Source organism: Dendrobates tinctorius, unplaced genomic scaffold, assembly GCF_039654945.1.
Source record: "Dendrobates tinctorius isolate UK_male_01 unplaced genomic scaffold, ASM3965494v1 ptg000023l, whole genome shotgun sequence".
NCBI classification, from domain to species: Eukaryota; Metazoa; Chordata; class Amphibia; order Anura; family Dendrobatidae; genus Dendrobates; species Dendrobates tinctorius.
This window is the reverse complement of record NW_027361691.1, coordinates 6,841,123-6,861,814: the sequence shown is the minus strand read 5'-3', so window position 1 is coordinate 6,861,814 and position 20,692 is coordinate 6,841,123. Positions and strand designations below refer to the sequence as shown.

Below are 20,692 nucleotides of genomic sequence, written 5' to 3'. Positions count from 1 at the left end.
TAGGGGCAGTATTATAGTAGTTATATTCTTGTATATAGGGGCAGTATTATAGTAGTTATATTCTTGTACATAGGGGACAGTATTATAGTAGTTATATTCTTGTACATAGGGGCAGTATTATAGTAATTATATTCTGTACATAGTGGGCAGTATTATAGTAGTTATATTCTTGTACATAGAAGCAGTATTATAGTAGTTATATTCTTGTATATAGGAGCAGTATTATAGTAGTTATATTCTTGTACATAGGAGCAGTATTATAGTAGTTATATTCTTGTACATAGGAGCAGTATTATAGTAGTTATATTCTTGTACATAGGAGCAGTATTATAGTAGTTATATTCTTGTACATAGGGGCAGTATTATAGTAGTTATATTCTTGTACGTAGGAGCAGTATTATAGTAGTTATATTCTTGTATATAGGAGCAGTATTATAGTAGTTATATTCTTGTATATAGGGGCAGTATTATAGTAGTTATATTCTTGTACATAGAAGCAGTATTATAGTAGTTATATTCTTGTATATAGGAGCAGTATTATAGTAATTATATTCTTGTACATAGGGGCAGTATTATAGTAGTTATATTCTTGTACATAGGAGCAGCATTATAGTAGTTATATTCTTGTACATAGGAGCAGTATTATAGTAGTTATATTCTTGTATATAGGGGCAGTATTATAGTAGTTATATTCTTCTACATAGGGGCAGTATTATAGTAGTTATATTCTTGTATATAGGAGCAGTATTATAGTAGTTATATTCTTGTATATAGGGGCAGTATTATAGTAGATATATTCTTGTACATAGGGGCAGTATTATAGTAGTTATATTCTTGTACATAGGAGCAGCATTATAGTAGTTATATTCTTGTACATAGGAGCAGTATTATAGTAGTTATATTCTTGTATATAGGGGCAGTATTATAGTAGTTATATTCTTGTACATAGGAGCAGTATTATAGTAGTTATATTCTTGTACATAGGAGCAGTATTATAGTAGTTATATTCTTATACATAGGGGCAGTATTATAGTAGTTATATTCTTGTATATAGGGGCAGTATTATAGTAGTTATATTCTTGTACATAGGGGACAGTATTATAGTAGTTATATTCTTGTACATAGGGGCAGTATTATAGTAATTATATTCTTGTACATAGTGGGCAGTATTATAGTAGTTATATTCTTGTACATAGAAGCAGTATTATAGTAGTTATATTCTTGTATATAGGAGCAGTATTATAGTAGTTATATTCTTGTACATAGGAGCAGTATTATAGTAGTTATATTCTTGTACATAGGAGCAGTATTATAGTAGTTATATTCTTGTACATAGGAGCAGTATTATAGTAGTTATATTCTTGTACATAGGGGCAGTATTATAGTAGTTATATTCTTGTACGTAGGAGCAGTATTATAGTAGTTATATTCTTGTATATAGGAGCAGTATTATAGTAGTTATATTCTTGTATATAGGGGCAGTATTATAGAAGTTATATTCTTGTACATAGAAGCAGTATTATAGTAGTTATATTCTTGTATATAGGAGCAGTATTATAGTAATTATATTCTTGTACATAGGGGCAGTATTAAAGTAGTTATATTCTTGTACATAGGAGCAGTATTATAGTAGTTATATTCTTGTATATAGGGGCAGTATTATAGTAGTTATATTCTTCTACATAGGGGCAGTATTATAGTAGTTATATTCTTGTATATAGGAGCAGTATTATAGTAGTTATATTCTTGTATATAGGGGCAGTATTATAGTAGATATATTCTTGTACATAGGGGCAGTATTATAGTAGTTATATTCTTGTACATAGGAGCAGCATTATAGTAGTTATATTCTTGTACATAGGAGCAGTATTATAGTAGTTATATTCTTGTATATAGGGGCAGTATTATAGTAGTTATATTCTTGTACATAGGAGCAGTATTATAGTAGTTATATTCTTGTACATAAGGAGCAGTATTATAGTAGTTATATTCTTGTACATAGGGGCAGTATTATAGTAGTTATATTCTTGTACATAGGAGCAGTATTATAGTAGTTATATTCTTATACATAGGGGCAGTATTATAGTAGTTATATTCTTATACATAGGGGCAGTATTATAGTAGTTATATTCTTGTATATAGGGGCAGTATTATAGTAGTTATATTCTTGTACATAGGGGACAGTATTATAGTAGTTATATTCTTGTACATAGGGGCAGTATTATAGTAGTTATATTCTTGTATATAGGAGCAGTATTATAGTAGTTATATTCTTGTATATAGGGGCAGTATTATAGTAGATATATTCTTGTACATAGGGGCAGTATTATAGTAGTTATATTCTTGTACATAGGAGCAGCATTATAGTAGTTATATTCTTGTACATAGGAGCAGTATTATAGTAGTTATATTCTTGTATATAGGGGCAGTATTATAGTAGTTATATTCTTGTACATAGGAGCAGTATTATAGTAGTTATATTCTTGTACATAAGGAGCAGTATTATAGTAGTTATATTCTTGTACATAGGGGCAGTATTATAGTAGTTATATTCTTGTACATAGGAGCAGTATTATAGTAGTTATATTCTTATACATAGGGGCAGTATTATAGTAGTTATATTCTTATACATAGGGGCAGTATTATAGTAGTTATATTCTTGTATATAGGGGCAGTATTATAGTAGTTATATTCTTGTACATAGGGGACAGTATTATAGTAGTTATATTCTTGTACATAGGGGCAGTATTATAGTAATTATATTCTTGTACATAGTGGGCAGTATTATAGTAGTTATATTCTTGTACATAGAAGCAGTATTATAGTAGTTATATTCTTGTATATAGGAGCAGTATTATAGTAGTTATATTCTTGTACATAGGAGCAGTATTATAGTAGTTATATTCTTGTACATAGGAGCAGTATTATAGTAGTTATATTCTTGTACATAGGAGCAGTATTATAGTAGTTATATTCTTGTACATAGGGTCAGTATTATAGTAGTTATATTCTTGTACGTAGGAGCAGTATTATAGTAGTTATATTCTTGTATATAGGAGCAGTATTATAGTAGTTATATTCTTGTATATAGAGGCAGTATTATAGTAGTTATATTCTTGTACATAGAAGCAGTATTATAGTAGTTATATTCTTGTATATAGGAGCAGTATTATAGTAGTTATATTCTTGTACATAGGAGCAGTATTATAGTAGTTATATTCTTGTATATAGGAGCAGTATTATAGTAGTTATATTCTTGTACATAGCAGTATTATAGTAGTTATATTCTTGTACATAGGGGCAGTATTATAGTAGTTATATTCTTGTACGTAGGAGCAGTATTATAGTAGTTATATTCTTGTATATAGGAGCAGTATTATAGTAGTTATATTCTTGTATATAGGGGCAGTATTATAGTAGTTATATTCTTGTACATAGGGGGCAGTATTATAGTAGTTATATTCTTGTACATAGGAGCAGTATTATAGTAGTTATATTCTTGTACATATGGGCAGTATTATAGTAGTTATATTCTTGTACATAGGAGCAGTATTATAGTAGTTATATTCTTATACATAGGGGGCAGTATTATAGTAGTTATATTCTTGTATATAGGGGCAGTATTATAGTAGTTATATTCTTGTACATAGGGGACAGTATTATAGTAGTTATATTCTTTTACATAGGGGCAGTATTATAGTAATTATATTCTTGTACATAGTGGGCAGTATTATAGTAGTTATATTCTTGTACGTAGAAGCAGTATTATAGTAGTTATATTCTTGTATATAGGAGCAGTATTATAGTAGTTATATTCTTGTACATAGGGGACAGTATTATAGTAGTTATATTCTTGTACATAGGGGCAGTATTATAGTAATTATATTCTTGTACATAGTGGGCAGTATTATAGTAGTTATATTCTTGTACATAGAAGCAGTATTATAGTAGTTATATTCTTGTATATAGGAGCAGTATTATAGTAGTTATATTCTTGTACATAGGAGCAGTATTATAGTAGTTATATTCTTGTACATAGGAGCAGTATTATAGTAGTTATATTCTTGTACATAGGAGCAGTATTATAGTAGTTATATTCTTGTACATAGGGGCAGTATTATAGTAGTTATATTCTTGTACGTAGGAGCAGTATTATAGTAGTTATATTCTTGTATATAGGAGCAGTATTATAGTAGTTATATTCTTGTATATAGAGGCAGTATTATAGTAGTTATATTCTTGTACATAGAAGCAGTATTATAGTAGTTATATTCTTGTATATAGGAGCAGTATTATAGTAGTTATATTCTTGTACATAGGAGCAGTATTATAGTAGTTATATTCTTGTATATAGGAGCAGTATTATAGTAGTTATATTCTTGTACATAGCAGTATTATAGTAGTTATATTCTTGTACATAGGGGCAGTATTATAGTAGTTATATTCTTGTACGTAGGAGCAGTATTATAGTAGTTATATTCTTGTATATAGGAGCAGTATTATAGTAGTTATATTCTTGTATATAGGGGCAGTATTATAGTAGTTATATTCTTGTACATAGGGGGCAGTATTATAGTAGTTATATTCTTGTACATAGGAGCAGTATTATAGTAGTTATATTCTTGTACATATGGGCAGTATTATAGTAGTTATATTCTTGTACATAGGAGCAGTATTATAGTAGTTATATTCTTATACATAGGGGGCAGTATTATAGTAGTTATATTCTTGTATATAGGGGCAGTATTATAGTAGTTATATTCTTGTACATAGGGGACAGTATTATAGTAGTTATATTCTTTTACATAGGGGCAGTATTATAGTAATTATATTCTTGTACATAGTGGGCAGTATTATAGTAGTTATATTCTTGTACGTAGAAGCAGTATTATAGTAGTTATATTCTTGTATATAGGAGCAGTATTATAGTAGTTATATTCTTGTACATAGGAGCAGTATTATAGTAGTTATATTCTTGTACATAGGAGCAGTATTATAGTAGTTATATTCTTGTACATAGGGGCAGTATTATAGTAGTTATATTCTTGTACATAGGGGCAGTATTATAGTAGTTATATTCTTGTATATAGGAGCAGTATTATAGTAGTTATATTCTTGTATATAGGGGCAGTATTATAGTAGTTATATTCTTGTACATAGGGGGCAGTATTATAGTAGTTATATTCTTGTACATAGGAGCAGTATTATAGTAGTTATATTCTTGTACATGGGGCAGTATTATAGTAGTTATATTCTTGTACATAGGGGCAGTATCATAGTAGTTATATTCTTGTACATAGGAGCAGTATTATAGTAGTTATATTCTTGTACATAGGGGCAGTATTATAGTAGTTATATTCTTGTACATAGGGGCAGTATCATAGTAGTTATATTCTTGTACATAGGGGCAGTATCATAGTAGTTATATTCTTGTACATAGGAGCAGTATTATAGTAGTTATATTCTTGTACATAGGGGCAGTATTATAGTAGTTATATTCTTGTACATAGGGGCAGTATTATAGTAGTTATATTCTTGTACATAGGGGCAGTATTATAGTAGTTATATTCTTGTACATAGGGGCAGTATCATAGTAGTTATATTCTTGTACATAGGAGCAGTATTATAGTAGTTATATTCTTGTACATAGGGGCAGTATTATAGTAGTTATATTCTTGTACATAGGGGCAGTATTATAGTAGCTATATTCTTGTACATAGGGGCAGTATTATAGTAGTTATATTCTTGTACATAGGGGCAGTATTATAGTAGTTATATTCTTGTACATAGGGAGTAGTATTATAGTAGTTATATTCTTGTACATAGGGGGTAGTATTATAGTAGTTATATTCTTGTACATAGGAGCAGTATTATAGTAGTTATATTCTTGTACATAGGAGCAGTATTATAGTAGCTATATTCTTGTATATAGGGGCAGTATTATAGTAGTTATATTCTTGTACATAGGAGCAGTATTATAGTAGTTATATTCTTGTACATAGGAGCTGTATTATAGTAGTTATATTCTTGTACATAGGGGCAGTATTATAGTAGTTGTATTCTTGTACATAGGGGGCAGTATTATTGTAGTTATATTCTTGTACATAGGGGGCAGTATTATAGTAGTTATATTCTTGTACATAGGGGGCAGTATTATAGTAGTTATATTCTTGTACATAGGGGCAGTATTATAGTAGCTATATTCTTGTACATAGGGGCAGTATTATAGTAGTTATATTCTTGTACATAGGGGCAGTATTATAGTAGTTATATTCTTGTACATAGGGGCAGTATTATAGTAGTTATATTCTTGTACATAGGGAGTAGTATTATAGTAGTTATATTCTTGTACATAGGGGGTAGTATTATAGTAGTTATATTCTTGTACATAGGAGCAGTATTATAGTAGTTATATTCTTGTACATAGGAGCAGTATTATAGTAGCTATATTCTTGTATATAGGGGCAGTATTATAGTAGTTATATTCTTGTACATAGGAGCAGTATTATAGTAGTTATATTCTTGTACATAGGAGCTGTATTATAGTAGTTATATTCTTGTACATAGGGGCAGTATTATAGTAGTTATATTCTTGTACATAGGGGGCAGTATTATTGTAGTTATATTCTTGTACATAGGGGGCAGTATTATAGTAGTTATATTCTTGTACATAGGGGGCAGTATTATAGTAGTTATATTCTTGTACATAGGGGCAGTATTATAGTAGTTATATTCTTGTACATAGGAGCAGTATTATAGTAGTTATATTCTTGTACATAGGAGCTGTATTATAGTAGTTATATTCTTGTACATAGGGGGCAGTATTATAGTTGTTATATTCTTGTACATAGGAGCAGTATTATAGTAGTTATATTCTTCTACATAGGGACAGTATTATAGTAGTTATATTCTTGTACATAGGAGCAGTATTATAGTTGTTATATTCTTGTACATAGGGGGCAGTATTATAGTTGTTATATTCTTGTACATAGGCGCAGTATTATTGTAGTTATAGTCTTGTACATAGAGAGCAGTATTCTAATAGTTATATTCTTGTACATAGGGGGCATTGTTATAGTAGTTATATTCTTGTACATGGGGCTATATTATAGTAGTTATATTCTTGTACATAGGGGCAGTATTATAGTCTTGTACATAGAGAGCAGTATTATAGTAGTTTTTTTTTTGTACGTATGAAATTTGCAGTCTCATGTCTAATAAAATTTTGACCTGAATTTTGCCTCAATGACATTGTAAGAATATTATTGTCTTGCATGTGAGACTCCGTCCATCAAGTCTGGGATTTACAGTCTGCGCGTGTTACAATGTGCCCATAAGATTCATCTGTAATATTTTACTTAGTGAAAGGGTTAATGCCTCCATCGTTGACCCTCTGACTCTACGGATATCATATTATTTCCTCCACTCCCTTTGGTCCACAGACATTGTAATAACATGAAAGCCTTGATGTTGTCTTCATTCTGAAGAGCTGATTCAGTATGAGATAACATGGACATAACCTTTCCAGGCTGTGTCATTGCTTTGACGACATTATTTTACTCGGCTGATGAAGAGGTTTTAATCCTCCATCTGTGACAAGTGATGTAATCCAGTTATTTCGGGCTTTGTCCATTTCCCAAGACTCACATTAGTACCCAACACCAAAGGATTTGAATGTCTCTTACGTGCGGCTATATAATATTACACCTGCAAAGAATATATTTATTTGTATGTATATTTTTAGCCATTTCCGGGCCCTTATGAAACCAGCAAAATGGATATACATATGAGATATATATAGATAGATAATGGATAGATAGATGATAGATGGATAGATGATATATGATAGAAGGTACAGTAGATATAAATGAGATGTTGATAGTCCTTCATCCATAGACATAATATGGCGTCTGCTTCTCTGCAGATAGAACGGATTCCGCTCTTCTGGCAAGGATTTCTACAGGACTTTGGAGATGTTTGTGGAAATTTTTGTGAGTCTGGGAAGTGATGAGATTATTGAGTTTTAACCATAAAACTAAATAGTTCAACAACCTCATTACCAGTCGGTCACTTAGGCTACTTTCACACTTGCGTTTTTTTGTGGTGCGTTTTTTGCGCACACAAACGCATGAAAAAAATGCATACAAACGCTGCGGTTTTTTTTCAAGCATTTTTATGCACATGCAGGAAAAAAACGCAGCGTTTGTATGCGTTTTTAGTGCGTTTGCGTTTTTTTGCACATTGTTTGTCCTCACCCCCAAAAAAATCTAGATAACAATCTTGCAACACACACGACCAATGGGACGTCAGTGGCGGTGTGGTATGTTAATATATAGACCCTGTCTACAGTATTCTTCACATTTGCTTGATTGTTCTCGTGTCAACATGGATCTGCGCTGGAAGAGTTTTCACTTCAACTTGGATTTGGACATCGCGATGGCTAGGGCATATGCAGTTGCTTGCCATGAACAAAGGAAGAGAGACAGCGAAGACGGCAGCGGCGGTGTATGTGTATACATCTGATTGTTGAACTCCGGGAGAGCCGTGGGGTGTACCACACCCTCTACAGCGAGCTACAGGCAAACCCGGAGAAATTTACAGATTATATCCGGATGTCCCAAGAAAGCTTCAGGGATTTGCTTGGTCGTGTCCAAGAATCCATCCGGAGACAGGACACACAGCTTCATCGTGCGATTCCTCCTGAGGAACGGCTCCTGGTCACATTACGGTACGTAATATTTAAAAACCAAGGGGTGGGGTCTGATGGGTTTTTTTTTACATGTACTATTCAAAACCCAGGCTAATTATTTTTCGTGAATGTACTAATTTTTTATTTTATAGTTTTAAAAAAACCATATACAGAAATATTAATTTTACTTCTTTCTCTGTTTCGCAGATTCCTGGCGACTGGAGAGACCCTATCTTCACTACACTTCTAGTACCGTATTGGAATCTCTACCTTGTCTGGAATTGTTGTGGATACCTGCCGGGCTCTCTGGAACGTTCTTTGTCCCGAATTTATGCCCCTGCCCACCGCTGAAAAGTGGATGGAAATTACTGACAAATTCTGGACAGTCTGCAATTTCCCCAACTGTTTGGGAGCTGTTGATGGTAAACACATACGGATCATCAAACCCAAAAGAACGGGATCTGAGTACTATAATTACAAAAAGTACTTTTCAATAGTACTCATGGCCATTGCGGATGCTGAATGTATGTTTGTAGCAGTGGACATTGGAGCATTTGGCCGTGGTAATGACTCACAGGCTTTTAAAAACTCAGACATGGGCCGGAGGTTGTATGGCAACCAATTTAATTTCCCTATGCCACGGCCTCTTCTTCACACAAGCTCCACCACTGCCCTTTGTAATGGTTGGGGATGAGGCTTTTCAAATGTGCGCAAACCTACTGAAACTCTACTCCAGCCGTGACTTGGCCCACACCAAAAAAATCTTTAATTACAGGCTGACCAGGGCCAGAAGAACTGTCGAGTGTGCTTTTGGGATTCTTGTCTCCAGATGGCGAATTCTCGGCACAGCCATTAATCTTAAACTTGAAACAGTGGATGAGGTGGTGAAGGCGTGTGTGGTTCTACATAATTTTGTGATGGCTAAAGAGCACCCGACCTTTGAACTGGATGATGCTGCTCCTAACCCATTGCCTGAATTCACTCAGTACCCTCTCAGGTCATCCGTTGAAGTTGGCCAAATGAGGGACCAATTTGCGGCCTACTTTATCTCTGATGTAGGACGGGTGCACTGGCAAGATGAAATGGTGTAAGAATGTTTTCGTTTGTGTATGTTAATAAAAAACCTGTTTTGATACCAGTACCGAGTGCACTATGTTATTTACACTTCAATAAAATAAAAAACTTCCCATGTATACCTGTGAATTCATGATGTTCTCACACCTGGGCAGATAAATACACATATGAGTTAAAATGCAGCATCGCTAGTCTGCGATATATTGGTACGTAAGCAACGCTGCAGGTTAAATATGATATGTGTATTAACCAGGCCATGATTGATAAATAGTTACTGTATGATTAGAGTTGAGCGACTTTGGTAAGATCGGGTTTCATGAAACCAAATTCGTTTCAAATGAAATTGGTCCGACTAGTGGAAAAAAAAAGTCGGAGTTTCGTTCAAAACCCGACCCCAATGCAAGTCAATGGGGAATAAAAGTCTGCATTGAGTGGATGAATGTAATCCGCTCAATGCCGACTTTTATTTCCCATTAACTAACATTGTGGTAGGGTTTCGAACTTTTTTTTGCCCGAGTTTCACCAGTTTGTGTTTTATGAAACCAGATCCTAGTCGGTCAACTCTAGTTAGTATACTAGACCTTGGTATTTAACATATGACGTGTATTTTACCCATCAGTGGATTCAACACACATGTAATAAGAGTATGTTGTTAATTACAAGGTATATCAATAATCCCCCTTGCCTAGTATTACAATAAGTGAAATGAAGATGATAAAAACAGCCAATCCTCAAAACACTTTTTATGACACCTTGCAAAGTTTAAGGCGCATTGTGTGTACAGCGCAGTGTGTGTAGGCGGCGCCAAAAACATTAATCAAACTTTGTTATGGTGAACCAGAAATTTAAATTTATTTTTAACCAAAAAATTATAAAAAACTTTATTTTTTTCTGCGTTTGGGGGCAGATGGTTGCAAGTTGGGGTGTGCAGTGAAGATAAACAGCTTATAGTCGATCAAGGTGTTCAAGGGGAAGGGGCAACAAAACTTGTGGGGGAAGGGAGTCGAGTTATGGGAATGGAACTAGACACACTAGGAGGAGAGGACAGAGGTTCAGCTACAGTGGTCCTAACTGTTTGTCTCCTTAAACTGGCCTGCCTGGACCTACTTGGGCCCAATGCCCGCCTTGATTGTTGGTGCCGCCTGGAACTTTGGGCAAATAAGGAATGTGGGTCCCCGTCTGCTGCTGTGCCTGCTGCTGTGCATGCTGCTGCTGCTGTGGCTGCTGCTGATGCTCTGTGGTGGCGGTGGCAGTGCTCGTTCTTGCAGGAGGACTGGTGGTGGCAGTGATGGTCCAGGTTTGCGGAGTGGTGGTGGCAGGGCTACTACATGTTGTAGTGTTTGTGGCAGGGCTGTTCCACGTTTGAGAAGTGGTTACTGTGGCTGTGCTCCAAGCATGCATGGGGGTGGCGGTGGTGCTGCAGACAGGAGCAGCGCTTGCCATGGTGGTGTCGGTGAAGTGACCAGTAGCACTCAGACTTGAGGTGGTGTAATGGTGGGTGTCCTGGCTTTGAATAGAGGTGTCCGTGCAGTGGTATGCAGCACATGTCGGTAGTGAGGTGAAGCGAGTCAATGGTGGCACAGTTGGAAATGACACCACTGACTGCTGCCCGTACCGATTATGCTGCATAGCCTGCAAGAAAGCATTGTTGCAGGCCTGCAGCACACTCAGCTGTTGCTCTGGACTAAGGTGTTCCGCCATGCCCTTTTCAATCTTACTAAAAAAATGGTGCGTTGTTCTGTTGAGGTCGGCCTCCAGACGGTCAAGGCGCTGTTCGACAGAATGGAAGCGGTGTTCCATGTGGTTAAAACCACGTTCCATGAGTGAAGAACAGCTTTCCACTCTGTCTGACAGCGACTTGAGGCTGGCATTAAAGGCCTCGCTCAAGTGCATAAACTCGGGCAAGACATTCCTGTCCATGGCCCTCTGCCGCTGGCGGGTAGTGACCGCATAACCAGTGGCAGAGACCTGGGACAGGGGAACACCTGATGGACCAGCTTCCTGGTCACCAGCTGTCTTTGTGGCTGACCTGCAAGGTGCTTCCTGGCTGTCGGATGGCTGGAACGGGTCAGAGGACGTCCGATCAAGACCGCTCCAGGGCCAGGTTGCAGGGTGCTGCTCCAGGTGCTGTGAAAGAAAGGAAAATCATTACTATCATGCCTTTACAAGAAGCATCAGCTGTGGATTAGAAAAACACAGATTAATAAAAATAAAAACCCAAAATTTATAATACTTACGATCTGGTGGCAAGGACGGGTCTTAGGAACTGCAACACTTGATAGTACCGGTATCTTGTTCTTGTCCTTGACGCTGAACCACTGGGAACCTGGCCTTCAGCACGAACATCACTTTTGAAGCTGTCCTTGATTGAGCGCCAACATGTTCGGACTTTGTCCACTGTTGGAAAAACAAACAAACAACATTTAACAATTGTGTTTCATGCACGACATATGCTATCACTAAACCCAACAGTGCCATCACGAACAAGAGTCACTTCCGCACAATACAGCAATACAATACCCAAAGCAGTCACTGTTGAGCCAGATGAGACTGTTGGGTTTCCTGCTAGAATATATCTAGCACGAAACCCAACAGTGCCATCAAGGACAATAGTCACTGCCACACAATGCAGCAATACAATACCCAAAGCAGTCACTGTTGAGCCAGATGACACTGTTGGGTTTCCTGCTATAATATATCTAGCACGAAACCCAACAGTGCCAGCAAGGACAATACTCACTGCGGCACAATACAGCAATACAATACCCAAAGCAGTCACTGTAGAGCCCGATGACACTGTTGGGTTTCCTACTATAATATATCTAGCACGAAACCCAACAGTACCAACAAGTACAATAGTCACTGCGGCACAAGACAGCAATACAATACCCAAAGCAGTCACTGTAGAGCCAGATGACACTGTTGGGTTTCCTGCTAGAATATATCTAGCACGAAACCCAACAGTGCCATCAAGGACAATAGTCACTGCGGCACAAGACAGCAATACAATACCCAAAGTAGTCACTGTTGAGCCAGATGACACTGTTGGGTTTCCTGCTAGAATATATCTAGCACGAAACCTAACAGTGCCATCAAGGACAATAGTCACTGCGGCATAACAGAGCAGGGAAATACTTACTAAACGCCTTTTTGGAGGATGCAGTGGCGCTGTCCCAGCCATCCATCAGCGCTGCGGCCACCTCATTCCATAGCCGCTGGGTCACCACATTGTCCTTGTACAGCCGGTCATGGCTGTCCCACAACGGGGCACGCTCCTGGACCAGGCGGATAAGGTGCTCATTATCCAGGTAGACGTCTTCATCCCGTTGTGGAACCTAGACAAAACACATTCATTAGAATATTCTAATTTTGTGTGAATAAAAAGTTACAAAAAAGATCCAGAAAAGAGGAAATATAGAAGATAAAAAATAAAGAACATTACAAATCATTTAATACTTATATTCAGTATCACCACCGGGACTTGGCTTGGCTGCTCCTGCCGTTCGCCCTTACTAGTCGCATCCGCTGAAGATGACGATGTCTGAAAAAAAAAACAACAAACGTTAAGAGATTTTGAGAAGCAGCAGATATACTTACCAAACGCACGAAAATAATCACCTCACAGTCTGCTTGCGCCAGTTCCTGCCGGGATGGTGAATATTCCGATTCCGAAGACATACTGCATGTAAAAATAATACAAAGCATTAGTACATATACAATTTAAAAGGACAGGCATACATTTTTTAGATGTAATAATACTCACATTCTTGCCGCTGAAGCTGGAATTGAAAATGGGGTCTTCTTTTGCAGTCTTTCTGCTCTCCAGGCTGTCTCTATAGTTATGGTACAGTGCTGGCAGACACCTCCTTTTATATAGACATTAAGTTTTTTTAGGTGGGGATTTTTATAACTAGTCTAACCAATGGACACCAAAAAAATGCATGCGCAAAAAAACGCATACATGCGCATGCGCACCCATAGACCATAATGGTAATTTTTTGCGCAAAACGTGCGCATACGTGCTCATGCATTTTTTTTTAAGCGGTTTGGCGGACCAAAAAATGCAGCATGTTGCGTCTGGAAATTAAGGACGCACACCATGAAAAAACGCAGCGCATGAAAAACACGTGCGCATGCCAACGCGCACATATGCGCACCCATGTTAAATATAGGGGAAAAAACGCATGCGCACGTATGCGCAAAAACGCAGCGCAAAAAAACGCAAATATGAAACCAGCCTTAGACGGATGAGAAGATGTCATCCAGGTGACCACTGAGATGTAGAGAATAATTCCCAAAATATATGTCACTAATGACCAGTTTTCATAAACTGCAGCTTCTGCGATGCCAAAGTCTCCGTGAAATAGCGCAGGGACGACCATGACTGCTTCCTGACAGTGGAAAATAATTCCTCAAATTTCCTCCAGGTGCTTAAAGTATTGCATTATCTCAGAATTGGCACAATATTTGTAATTAAAGTAGATTAGAAGGTAGTTTTTTATGATAAAAAAAGACATTTTAGGGAATAGGAAAACATTTCAGCAGCTTGAAAGTGAATAAGTGTTGGAGATCTGGAGCACTGCATATTAGTAAATTATAATCAACTTTTATATACTAAAACCTGGACAATCCCTTTAAGGCTCTGTCTTGGCAGACTGTCATGTACATGTCATCTCCCAGAAGAAATTGTCAGGAGAGAGCAGATTGCCTGAATAATTTAACTATGGAGAAGTTTGTATCTTGTCTCAGCAACCTCATTTATCATTTCTGTTCCATCTTATTCCCGTACAGGAAGTCCTGGTAATAATCAGGATCAAGAGGGGTCTCCAGCTGCTGAGAGCAAAGACACCCCTATTAACTGACGGCAAACAGGGAAACTGTATACACTGTGTGTGCACTGATTCACGCTATGCGAGCATGATGGATGGATAGATGATGGATAAATAGATAGATAGATAGGAGATAGATATGTAGTGCGGCGTGGGGTGGCAGCTCTACTCAATCTGCACTTCCTACTCGCACTTGAACTAATATGCTACCTAACTGCAGGAAGTGGTCTCTTTACCTAATACTAAGCCCATCCTACTATGGGCTAGTCCCAACTTTAACCCTATCCTACTTTATCCTAATATCACTACATAAACTATAGTTACCTTTCTACATCCTATCTTATCTTACATTATACATTGCAAATCAAAATATATACAAAACACAATTCAGATTGCAATAAAATGCAGTTGGTGTCTTCAAGGGTAGGAACACAACAGCCATTGTCCCTCACTACATTCCTCCCTTTAACGATTGTCGTCCTTGACCATGCGATGCCTGGGAAGGGTGGAAAAACAACATCTTCCTGGTCATCTGCAACAATCATTAAGGGGGAGTCTCAAATCCTTTGGGCCCACTGACCTACTTGAACTTTGTGCCAACGTACACGCTTTCAACTGGCACAACTAGGTCCTCTTGCTGTCCGACTCCTTCTGTGGCTACAAACTTGTTCTTCTTACGTGTATGGCTGAGTGTGCTCTCTGGGCCATGTATACCACAGCCAGATTGGCCACTGCTTTGTGCAGTGAAGCACAGCTAGGGAGCTCTATGCTGTTCTCTCTTCAACATATAACTCACAAATGGTGCTGTCTCCTCCACTTCCTGAGGACTGTCATGGAGTCTGCCCTTACTCACTATCCCGTTTCTCGACTGTCCCTGCTTGTTTCCGCAGGCCATACCTCACTGGGCGGATCTTCTTTCACCTCAATCTGCGACGACAGTCACTCCATTCCTTGGTTTTGGTTGCGGCACTCCCCCAGTAGGCGTACCCGATAACGGGGTTGGATACTGCTTTGTGCCCTTTTGCCTCTTCACACCCATGATGGGCAGGTCCATATCGCCATGTCGCGCCACTCACCGCCATCATGTAGTCCTTGCTTGGCACCATCATAGAACTCTCAACTGTTGCCATTTTTCCCATCACCCAAGTCTTCTTCGCACTTCGATCTTCTTGCAGATGCAAGACTCAGTACTGCTTACTATGCCAAGTGCAGCGCAACGCAGGGCGGCAGCCGCGGGGGAGGCACTTGTCACCTTCTTTTACACTCCGGTGCATTGCATGAAAGTGGGGGTCCTGACTGGGTGATTGTACTCGTGGTGTGAGGGCTTTGCTCCTGTGCAGACTGCCTGTAGTTGGTAGTGTTAGCTGCCCAGGGCCATGGATTCTGCAGTTCAATAAAGGAGACTCCCTTTCAAAAATACTGTCTTTACTGAATGGTAAGTTGGATAGGGTTATGTACAAAGGATAGCGGGTACAAAGTCTAATGGACGTTTCCTTTGCAATACAAAACATTTTCACTCACACAGTATCCTTCCTCTGTAGTCTACTCAAGGGCCGGTGAAGCACACTGTTTTGCCCTACTCCATCACAACCCAGCTTCTATGTCACAGTCCTGATCAGCAGGTCCCTCTGTTGTGAGTTCATTTTTCCCTTCACCAGTGAGGTCTGATGAACTCCCTCTTCTGGTGAAGGAAGGTAGTGAGGCTGATTACCAAACAGCTGAGCAGGTAGATGATGACTGGGTCACAAGAACTGATGACTGGATATAAGGCAGCCGATGCACTGCTGCCTTGCTGGTGATTTTCCTGCTGGATTCTTGGAGACCAGTCTGATTTCTGCTTCTCAAAGCTAAGTTTTGCTCTGCTTTTTGTACACTTTAGTTCTGGTTTTGTTTGCCTTGTTTTTTGGAGTTCAGCCATCCCCGGCCGGGGGTGAGCTGAATTCCATTTTTGTCTCTGATCTGTTGATCTCTGGCTCTGTCTTCAGAATATACCTGAGTGCTGATATAGTCTTTTTGAAGCCTAGCGACTTCAGGGCCTGTTTTTCCTATCAGTCTGTTGGTACATGTTTGGATAGGGTTTTTGCGGATTGCAGACAACAGCTTTTCTATCCTGTCCTATTTAGTTAGCTTGGGCCCTTATCATTTGCTCAACCTATCTTTCTATCTGTGTTAGTGTTTTTCATCTTGCTTCACAGTCATTATATGTTGGGGGCTGCCTATTGCTTTGGGGTCTGCTCTGGGGCAGTTTAGATTTCCCCATTTCTGTCTTTAGGCTAATTTAGTTCTCCGGCTGTGATCGAGGGGTCTAGGGCACCGTAGGAACCCCCCACGGCTACTGCTAGTTGTTGTGGATAGGTTCAGGGGTCTGCAATCCGATAGCTGCCAATTTCTCTGGTTTTCTGGACTTAGCTATTATTTTTGTTTTTTCCTCCTTCGGTGACCCATCCATAACATCTCTCTATTCGCTCATCAGTTCCACGTCCTATTTTTTCCACTACTGGTGCCCTAGATCCTACCACTTGAGGCCCCCATTAATCCCACAAACTCAGTCCTGTTTAGGTCCATTACCTTCGGCGTTTGAAAGCTCAGGGTTTCTCGTGACTTGTCGTCTTATCCAAGGACCCTTTTCCGGAAAGCCACTCTGCCTTGTAGGTCACTTTAGGATCTTGCTATTCCCTTGTCCTCAGTCTCCTTTCACCCTGGTTCACCCTTGAGGCAGATCTGCTCACTCTGCACCCACTACTCTCACTTGAAGTAGTACTCTAACAACAAGAAGTGGTCTCTTTCCCTAACACTAAGCCCCTCTCATTTTGGGCTAGTCCCAACATTAACCTTATCCTATCTTATCCTAACGTCACTAACTAAACCACAGTAACCTACCTACAGCTTTTCTTATCTTACATTAAACATTACAACAATATATATACAAAGACGCAGGACACTATTTACATTACAATACGACGTGATTGCTGTCTTCAGGGGTAGGAACGCGACAGCCATTATCTACCACCCTTATAGATAGAGGATATCTAGAGATAAGATATCTATGAGTTAGATAAATGATATAGTAGATATATAAATAGATAGATAATAGATACGAGATAGATATGATATGGATAGATACATAGATATTAGATGATAGATAGAAAGATAATAAATAGATAATAGATTATAGATAGATAATAGATAGATAATAGATAGAAAGATAATAGATGATAGATAATAGATAGAAAGATAATAGAAAATTGATAGATATGAGATAGATAATTGATAGATAGATATGAGATAAATAGATACTCACCCAGTCCCTGCCAGTCTCTCCCATTATTAGTGCCACTTTGCCAACCAATGGAGGGTCACTCATGTGGCCAGTGAGTGGCTCAGTGGGTATATCGCAGGAAATGCGGACCAGCGAGCACTGAGTGAGTGCCGTAAAGTAATCTGCGAGGGATCGGTCAGGACACCTATCAATTCTTTTATTATTTTTAACCAGTCTGAAGCCTTTAATCATTAATTGTTGTGCCCCTTTAATGCCAGGTTTACGGTATATTGGACCGAGCTGCGTAGGAATTCTGACGAGATCTCACCCACCGTCGAAAGCTTCAAGCCTAACGGTGTTGTATCATGTAGAAAATTGGCTTGATGAGTTTAATGTCTGCCAATACGAACACTTAACTTTAGCAACCAGTGCCAGGCGGCTGCTGCCAGGACGAATAAAATCACGGGAGGCATCAAAAGTAGAATCGATGTTCATGACAAGAACATAGTTTTGCTCTTTATGCACCTGTGTAAAAGAAGGAATAAAAAAACAGAAGCTTGATGACAAAGAGAGAGATTTATTAGAAGGTTTTACCGTCCTCATAAGTGAGGATTCTTTACTGTAAGAGCAGTGAGCCTATAGCTCTCTGCCACAAGATATTGTGATGGTTGATTTCTTTTTTACTGCTAATATTACTCATTTGGATTATCGACTTCACCTGTACAATTAATGGGGACCTTTTACTCTATTTTTTTTTTTATTTAAACTGTGAACCACCTTTAATTACTACCGCTCTACTGATTCCAGAAGTAGTTTTCTTTTTCTTCTGTCCCCGTCTGTTCCAAAGTTATGCCCGCCGGGAAAAATAGTGCAAACTTTCCCTTTAATAAACTGGGAATATACCACAGAACTTCTCTGGGGTCGCGGCAATGTTTTGATTGGCCGGCGTCAGAAGAGAAAAGGATACGCCCACAGAGAAGTACTGTGTTTTACTCCAAGGCGGTTGACGGGAAAAATTTGCAGTATTACCAGGGGCATAACTTTGGATCAGAGGGTCACCCAAGTAAAAGAACAACTGTTCCAGAATCAGTGCGAAAGCACCCAGTTTAAGCAAAAAAAAAAAAAATCCAGTGAAATTTCCCTTTAAATGAGTTAACGTTACTACGTATCCTGTCCTATTACGTCTCGTTTCTCCATCCTCATCCAATTATTTTAGGAGATCAAACGTTCCCATTAAAGGGAACCTGTCACTGCGCGGTCTGATCTGTCAACATCGCTGTGTAGAGAAGCAAAAACTGTACACTGACAAGCTAAGTGGTAATGTTTTGAACTTTTGACTTTCAGACTTCATATCTTATCATCCACGACTGCTTTGATCGTGAGTCTACCATCATTTTATAGACCTCTTGGCTCTCTCATACATACACTTGACTTGCGACTATTTAGCATATGATTAGTTTTGTAGATTCTGGTCAGGACAGGGTCTGTTACTTGTTTTACTCCTAAAATTCAAAATTTTAATTATTTTGTAAATTCACCTTTGGCTTTCAACACGGCCTGAATTCTTCTCCTCTTGATCGGATTCAAGCATATGTAAACCGAAATCTGATCCCGGATCTCTTCTACACGTTCCCAAAGTTGGTGCAAATTGGTCGCCTCACTTGGGTATGTATACTGCTTCTGCTCTATCCACAAGTGTTGGATTGGGTTGAGGTCTGGGGACTGTGGGGGCCAATCCACCATCTCTACTTCATTGTCATCGAACCATTTCTTCACCAATCTCGACGTATGCTTCTAGTCGTTGTCCTGTTGGAACATTATGTCATCCTTTTCATACCCGTAGTACTCGAGTATATGACGTATATCGTCTTGTAGGATGCTCACATCTAGGTCAGCTTTCAGTCCACCATTGATCCTGGTCAAGTATCCAGGGCCTTTGGCTATGAAACAACCCCATATCATCAGGCTTCCTCCACCAATGTTGACATTTCCTTCAATTTCTTGATCTTTTAGCCCCTTTTTCCCTTGTTTCTTTAGACCCATTTGCAACCATCAGAGCCGTCTATTGACTTTCATCTCATCATTTCCAATCTTCTACTACTGTCCACTTTTTGTACTTTATTGCAAACTCAAGCCGACTCTTCTAATGTTGAAGTTTAGGCTTCTACGGCTTCATATGCTAAATAGCTGGATGTCACATTTATGTATGAGATAGCCAAGATGATTGTCTATAAAATGATGGTAGCCTCGCAATCAAAGCTGTAGTGGATGCTGAGATATGGAGCCTGAAAGTCACAAGTTCAAAACGTGGTTACTCTTTTGCCCATCTGAGTATATAGGTTTGTTGGAAAAGATTCAGTATAACTTGTCTTTTATTCATTGAAATCCCTGGTGATTGTATGTATGAGTCCAATGGGCGGTCCTCCTAGTGATTGGCAGTTATCTCTGAGAGCACAATCTTACAGGGAAGACTGTCATTCACTTAGTAGCACCGCCCACTGGACTCATACATACATTTTTACTCAACCTTTTCCCACAAGAATCTATATAAATTTGATCAGCTGTTCCAGCTCTATAACATCGCGCCGCCTGCTGATCAGACACTGTTTTCAACATGATAGGTTCTCTTTAAAGAAACGGTTGCAGATTATATTAGTTAACCTGAAAGCTTTATTCTCCTTTGTTCACACAACAGTAGCAAGAAACTATTCATGTTAAGGATATGTTCACCCTGAGTTTTTTATGTGGTTTTTTTGAGTATATTCAGCTACAAAAACCACATCAAAAATACAATAGCTTCAAACACTTCTTTACTGTTTCCTATCATATCAATAAAACCAC

At 38.3% G+C, this 20,692-nt stretch overlaps 1 protein-coding gene and 1 long non-coding RNA gene across 6 annotated transcripts in view; one reads left to right on the top strand and one right to left on the bottom strand.

Moving 5' to 3' along the window:
- DLG2 (discs large MAGUK scaffold protein 2) overlaps positions 1-20,692 on the top strand; it is a 1,750,933-nt gene that overhangs the window by 325,182 nt on the left and 1,405,059 nt on the right. The window lies entirely within an intron of this gene.
- Positions 10,599-13,288, bottom strand: LOC141084488 (uncharacterized). Its single transcript, XR_012231009.1, has 3 exons — positions 12,903-13,288; positions 12,001-12,160; positions 10,599-11,890 (listed from the first exon to the last, which is right to left on the bottom strand). It is a non-coding gene; the product is annotated as an uncharacterized lncRNA (long non-coding RNA).